Raw genomic sequence first — 7,060 nt, 5'->3', positions numbered from 1 at the left:
ACCTCATACCCTTTAACTTCTGAACTAATGAAAAAAAATTTAAAACAAGTTTACAAAGGGGTTTAAGTTTGTTTAAGAGTTTTTAGTGATTTCAAGTTTGTTTTTATAAAGAAACTTTCACAAGAGGAGAATATTGATTCTTTCGTGTTTGAGCTTCAATTCCATCTCTCTCTCTCACTCTTATTATTTCAGAGAAGTTTTCTCTAAACTCAATTCTAGCTTTACTTTTTTATTTGTTAGTTATCAATTTTATTTAAGCTAGATTTTATATTATGTTTAGTTTTCATTATTGTTCATATTGTTTCACACACACCCATATTTGAGCTTGAGTATTTTTACATATAATTCATTTGAGTTGTGAGTGTGATTGAGTGATCTTAATTTCATTCTCAATTAGTATTGGAGAACAAATCATTTTATTTGTACTTAATTATTGAGAGTTCACTTTGTAATACACAAGTACACTAAGAGGAGTGTTTGGTGGGAGATGGGGTCAATTCCAAAAGGAGTGGTGTCGGTAGTAAAGCATAGAGAGAGGTTGTAAATCTGAATACTTGAGGAAGGCGACACGAGCGAGGCCAACACTTAGAGGGTGTAGTGTGTGATTGTATTATGTATACTATAAACGTTTGTCGGTATGCGTTGAAAACCGATTGTGAATGTTTTTGGTGATCATTGAAACCCAGTTGTGATAGTGGTATTCTCCCTAGGAATGGGGAGTGGAGACATAGATCGAGAGTGACCGAACCCCGTGATCATATTGTGTGTTTGTGTTGTCTATTTGTGCACTATCTATTTTTCGTTTCAATTCATGTTTATATCACCCTTTATTTATATTACATATTCTTGCTCATAATTTGTTATATATCATACTTGCAAAAATAAATTATTAATTAGTTTTAGATTCATATTAATATCGAATTAGATTAGTAAATATCATATTCACCCCTAGGGTAATTGTTAGACCCTAGAGGGGGGTGATTAGGGTCTTATGCTAATCTAATCCCGATTAAATTCTAATTAAAAAATATGTTGATCAATTTGTTCTTGCAAGAGATAGATATGAATAAGCACAAATGAAATATACGCTATGCAAACACAAACACAAGATATGTTTACGAGGTTTTGTCCCCACGACCTACGTCCCCGTTCCTCACCTCGAGGAGATCCCCACTATCACAATCCGGTTTGGAAGCCGAAACTTCTACACACTCGGTTTACAAGCTTACTAAAAACTCTCACACGACAAACACTATGCAATCACACTTTACATACTAAGTGTAGGAACCTAGCTCGTGTCCTCCTCCTCAAGTGCTCGGATGCAACCTCTCCCTATGTTCGTCAACCGACGCTACTCCTATTGGATTTGACCCCGTCTCACGCCTCACACTTCTCTCGGTGTACAAGTGTATTACAAGTGATTCTCACAATAAAAGGTAAATACAATGATTTGTTCTCAACAACAAATGAGAACACAAATGAATCTCACACTCACTAAATCACACCCCACAACCCACACTATATAGTATGAAGATATTAAGCTCAATATGTGTGTGTGATAACAGTGAATGAAAAATAATAAACCTCAATAAATATAGCTAAATAAATAAAAATGAAATAGTAAGCTATATAAGGAAGAGTTTTAGAAAACTTCTCAATAAATAAGAAGAGTAGTAGATGATTGTCCCAATAGGAATTGAAAGCCACTTCTTGTTGTAGAAAACTTCTCTTGAAGTAGATTAACGAAAATTAGCTTAACAGCTCTTTAAACGCCTCTTAAACCTTTGTTAAAACTTCTTGTAAAAACAAAACTCTTGGTTTTCTTAGTTGCTAAAATAGAAGAGCAATGGGGTATTTATACCCACTCAAGAACTCAGCAAAAACCAACTTGAAATGACCAAAAAGCCCTCAGAGAATCAAATCTAAAACTAGCTGTTGGAATCAAATCATGAGTTCGGCGGTCGACCGCGAAGCACTAAAAATCTAAGATTAGAAAATAAAAGCTGGCGATCGACCATGGCGGTCGATCGCGAAAGTCTCTGGATGGTTTCACGGTCGATCGTCACGGTCGACCGCGAGCACATAAAAGCTAGACTTTGAAAATTTGTTCATGGCTGTCGACTGTGGCAGTCGACCGCAAACTGACACAGTCTGAAAACCTATTTTTGGCTAATTTTGAAAATACTTTAAAAATAGCAAATCAATTCCAAAAATAATAAAACATTGGGAAAAGTTTCTAAATGATAAAATGAACATGTTAAAAAAGGAATTTTTGGAAAAATAATTTCCGTTTGTAAAATCACACTGTTTTTGAAAAGTGTTTGTAAAACCTGTATTTTACGAATATGAAAATTTTGATATGACTTATAAACATGTATATATATATCATGCATATATTATATGTATATAATAAAGTATGAATGAGCTGTAAACATGAAATAAAAGATATTGTAACAACGTTTGATGAAAAATTATATATATGATAGAAAATGTCAAAAATCGTGTTACGTGTACATATATTGAGCTTAAATATAAACATACAATATATGTAAGTAAACTACTCTTATACCTAGGTAACTCTACACATATGAACTTAAATCTTTAACGCTTGATTGTCGTGTGTTGAAATACCTATAAAGAGAAACATAAAAACAAAACTAGAGAATATATTAGCAATAAATTATTTGACAAATCATCATCAAAACTATAGGGTCAACAATCTCCCCCTTTTTGATGATGGCAAATAATTTATTTATTGATATGAAATATATACTGATAAACCACATACAATATGAATTAAACATATAGACCATATATATCATGAAACAAATATATAAACCACATTAGATTTTCTCCCCCTTTGACAAGATCAAAAAGGGAAAAAATAAATATATACTGAATAGGAGCAATGCTCCCCCTGCATACAAGCACAGATAATAAACAAGTATACAGCTAAAGCTCCCCCTGTCAATTTGCATAGATGATATATAAAGATCATATTCATACATAGGAGCTAAGCAACCATATCCATCCAAATACAACCATAAACAATATATAGACCAAATAAATCACAAATCATCACTTAAACACCAAATACTACATAGTTTTCCACAAACATAATTTGTTCCACAATACTACAAACCATACACAAATTGTTTCACAAAGTCACATAGTTTTCCACACAAACATAGAGTTATTACAACTCAAAATAAAATATAAGTATCAAGTTCTAGTTAAACAAAACATAAACATCACCATAAGCGAAGAATCCAATAAATTCCAAAAAGCAACAAAGTCAATCACCACCATCACCATCAGAAGTAGGGCCAGAGCCAGATGCAGATCCATCATCAGAGCCCTCATCAGAACCAGAGCCAGAACTGGAGGAGGGATCCGGAATCCCAAGGGACTGATGCTGATAAGATAGAATAGTCCTAACGTCCCTCTGAATAGTTAAGACCTGAGTCTCGAGACGATCCAAACGGGCACAGATATCAGAAGTGGAGGAGGTGGAAGCTCTAGACCGAGAAGATGATGGCTGAGTAGGATCAGATAAGGAGTCGGAAATTTGCATCCGGGAAAGTGAGACCCTATCAAAATATTCTTTACTAGGCTCCACTTTGGGTTCATTAGACAGAGCAACACCGAAGTGTTGGAGAATGAGAGTGATGATACAACCAAAGGGGAGGAATTTGAAATGCTTACATGTCATACTCTTGAGAAAATGATTAGCCCAATTCACTTTTATTTGGGCAAAGATGGCATAAACTGCATTAACTTTATCAGGGGCAAAGTGATCGAAACTCCCGATTTTGGGAATAAGCTTTTGAGCAACAATACGAGCTATGATTTTAGCAGTGGGATTGAGTGATTTGTTGTTCATTGGGTAGGTGCAACCGGGTTTAAACATGATATCGTTCACAACTTGATCAGTGTGTTCGATAGATATAAGCTCGACATCGCTTGACGTGATCTTAAGGATTCCCGCAAGTTCGTCGGCATTAAAAAAATCCGGATGTTTTTAACAGATGTGGAGATGGTTTGGACACCATCAGCAGTGGAAGTGACAGACAAATTCACATAAAACAAATATACCAGAAATGAATAATAAGGAACTTTACGTTGCTCATCTAGTAATTTATCTAAGCCAACAGCAAGAAGAATTTCATGAATGTTGTAGATGGCCAATTGATCATACTTGATATATCTAGTAGGCAGGATTTTCAGTTTGCATAGCTTCCTATATTTCTTAACTAGGGGTTTAAACAGAAGATAATCCTCATAATGGGAGGCAATGATTGATGAGGAACTAGATTCAGGCTTGGATCTCTTCTTAGGAGGCATAATTATAGATAGAAACAACTAGGGTTTTATAGATGCAAATGAAACAGAAATTGAATTAAAAAAACTGGATTAGCCAAAGAAACTCTAAGAGAGAATGGAAACAAGAGATGAGATATAAGATTACCCAAAATGAAAGAGAGTTAGAGCCACGGTCGAACGAAGAGATGATGCGGGCGACCGAGGAGAAAATTTCTAATTTTGGGGAAAAATTTTGAATGAAGGTGGAAGATGAAGAGGGTCGGATCTTAGAGAGGAAGAAAGGAGTGGCTCAGATCAGATCAGTGAACGATCAATGGTGATGGACAAAGCGGATTTTAAAAATCTTAACAAAATAAACCGAAACCCGATAACGAAAAGAGCAGAAAACCCAAAAAATTCTCTTGCGGTCGACCGTGGCGGTCAACCGTAACAATTTCCAGAAACATTTACGGTCGACCATGGCGGTCGACCGCGAAAAAGATAAATACATAGAAATCTTTAAAACCTGGATTTTAGGAAAAATTTTATTTTGGTCCTTAATAAAATTGTTTTATGAGATATATAAATTCATATAAAGTTTTTAGCTATTAAAAACATGAAAGATATTTTATTTTAACTTAATAAAAATAAAGTTCATCGTTTAAGCTCAAAAACCAATTATTCAAAATAAAATGAACAAAACAAAAAAACAACAAAAAAATGATATAAAAATCATTTTGGTACCCAAATCATTTTGGTACCACTAAAACTTGGGACATGACCATTATCATTTAAATCCAAGGCCCTAGGGTTATGAACCCGCTTGGGCGTATTTTGTGCATCGATACAATCAAAGCAAAAATTGTAAACATGACCCATACGATTACAATTTGTGCAATATAGAGGTTTGAATGGTTTACGTTGACCAAAATAAAATGCACGTGGTTCATTTGCAATAATAGATTTTTCTTTGTAATTATTTTGCAAACGAGAATTTCTTTTTAAATCGAAACAAAACATGGCCAAATGACCAAAACAACCACAATAATCACATTTATACACATGAGCATGTTTATTATTTACACTATGTGTGTGTACATGTGTATGTGATGAAGAAGCTTGATGGGATGCACAATCATGAATAGGCTTGTCAATTTTTGGTGCATTATGACAAAATTTAGCTAAATGGCCTTTAAGACCGTAAATAGAATATTTTTGAATTTTGTCATACATATGTGCATAGTGAATAGGTTTCTTAGAAGAATTAACATTAAACTTTGCACACAAGTCCATAAGCTTTTTATTATTAGCAATACAAGTATTTAGTGTTGAATCTAAGGTGGATATACGTTTTCTCATTTGATTCAACTCATCATTGTGCATACAAGCATTTCTACTAGAAGTAGGATAAACAAGATTTTTTTCATTATAGATTTCAAGTTATCTACTTCTAACATAGCATCACGTTTTTCATGAAGCAAACTAGCATTTTCAATTCTCAATTTTTTCGTTGCATTCTTTAAGAATTATATTTTCATTTGCAATAAAATTAAACTTAGTGGCTAGTGTTTCATGAGTGGATTTCATATTTACATACTTACTCTTTACATCAATATAGCAATTGTGTAATTTCTCAAACTCAAGAGCAAGTTCATCAAAAGTAATAATATCATCGTTATCAAGATTGCATACCTCACTAGGGTTATCACCTAGTGGTATTATACATGGAGATGAGGCTTCCTTAGAGCTTAAAGCGCGATCTTCCAATGCTTTTGAATAGCCTCCGAGTCTCCTTCATGTACTTCAATAAATTTCCATAAGGCGTAAGCACTATCAAAATGAGCAAATTTGTTAGAAAATGATGAGTGAAAGGCATTAAGTAAATATTCTAACAAGAGCTTGTTCATGTTAAACAATCTTTTATCATTTTCACTCCATTTGGATTTTTCCAAAATGGGAACAACATAGGCATCCTCAATAATCTCCCATAAATCGAATTGTCTAGATTGAACAAAAAGTTTGAATCTAACACGTCATTGAGCATAGGGAAAAATATCCAAACGAGGAGCAACATTAGTAGCATAACCTAGACTAGATGAATCATACATATCCATAATGATTATATGCAAGAAGCAAAAAGCAATCAACACTAGATTAGCACGAAAACGATAACTTGGATCTTTAACTCAAGGCGATTAGTCCTTAAATCAAAGAGCACCAAGCTCTAATACCAATTATTAGACCCTAGAGGCGGGGGTGATTAGGGTCTTATGCTAATCTAATCCCGATTAAATTTCAATTAAAAAATATGTTGATCAATTTGTTCTTGCAAGAGATAGATATGAATAAGCACAAATGAAATAAACGCTATGTAAATACAAACACAAGATATGTTTACGAGGTTCGGTCCCCACGACCTACGTCACCGCTCCTCACCTCGAGGAGATCTCCACTATCACAATCCGGTTTGGAAGCCGGAACTTCTACACACTCGGTTTACAAGCTTACCGAAAACTCTCACATGACAAACACTATGCAATCACACTTTACACACTAAGTGTAGGAACCTAGCCCGTGTCCTACTCCTCAAGTGCTCGGATGCAACCTCTCCCTAGGTTCGTCAACCGACGCCACTCCTATTGGATTCGACCCCGTCTCACGCCTCACACTTCTCTCGGTGTACAAGTGTATTACAAGTGAAACTCACAAATAAAGATTAAATACAATGGTTTGTTCTCAACAACAAATGAGAACGCAA

Source organism: Asparagus officinalis, chromosome 4, assembly GCF_001876935.1.
Source record: "Asparagus officinalis chromosome 4, Aspof.V1, whole genome shotgun sequence".
Lineage (NCBI taxonomy): Eukaryota > Viridiplantae > Streptophyta > Magnoliopsida > Asparagales > Asparagaceae > Asparagus > Asparagus officinalis.
This window is presented reverse-complemented; position numbering follows the sequence as displayed.